At 39.8% G+C, this 880-nt stretch overlaps 1 protein-coding gene across 2 annotated transcripts in view; it reads right to left on the bottom strand.

Annotated features, from left to right (window-relative positions):
• The window catches only part of LOC106869241 (uncharacterized), a 12472-nt gene that overhangs the window by 10361 nt on the left and 1231 nt on the right, over nt 1-880 (bottom strand). The gene's annotated exons all lie outside the window — the stretch shown is intronic.

Raw genomic sequence — 880 nt, 5'->3', positions numbered from 1 at the left:
TGTATAGGTGGGTAGGTGGGTGTTTGTATGCGCGTAAACGTATGTATGTATGTCTCTTCTGTTTTTTAATTATTATAAATCTTCCACTTAGGAGGGAGCCAGTTTCTAACAAAGATACAAGGCTCCGTCTTTGGGATGTATTTAACACATGCAAATTCACATTTGGAACTTGAGAAAAGTCTTGCATATTTTTACTGTTCCACTCACAGATTGCACTTGCAATGTACGAATTAGCCGGTCGATTTCTCTTTCTGAAAATCCCAGTTTATCCAGATTCTCCTTTAAGCATTTACTAACAAAACCTAGTGCTCCAATTATTATTGGTATGAATATGAATTCATATTCCGGATATAGAAGCTTGAGGTTTCGAAGCAGTTGTCCATAGATATCTTCTTTTTCTTTGGTATGTATGCATGTATGTATGTATGTATGTATGTATTATGTATTTATATGTAAGGGTCTTCCTATGACACTGACATGCAGTGTCTGTGCAAGACCGTGCCTCAGTAAAGCTGGACTCATGAGTCATCTTAGTAGTCATAAAGCAAGACCGATGATTGACTACCAGGCCGCTGGTGATGATGCTACACACCATACTAATCATGTCTGTCGGGCATGTGGAAGGGAGTGTGATTCTGCAGGAGGACTTAAACGACACGAAAAGGTACATGGAGCCCAATTACAACAGCCAGCTATTGCCAGTAAAGGTTTTGGACACCAACTCTGTGCAAGACATTGTAGATCTTTGGCTGGGCTAAAAAGTCACATTCGATCACAGCACCGTTAAGTTAAGCTTCGTGCAATGGCCATACTCGATAACGATGGGGCAGCCATCATGTATGTATGTATGTATGTATGTATGTATGTATGTATGTATGTA

The sequence above is a fragment of the Octopus bimaculoides genome, chromosome 2 (assembly GCF_001194135.2).
Source record: "Octopus bimaculoides isolate UCB-OBI-ISO-001 chromosome 2, ASM119413v2, whole genome shotgun sequence".
NCBI classification, from domain to species: Eukaryota; Metazoa; Mollusca; class Cephalopoda; order Octopoda; family Octopodidae; genus Octopus; species Octopus bimaculoides.
This window is presented reverse-complemented; position numbering and strand designations above follow the sequence as displayed.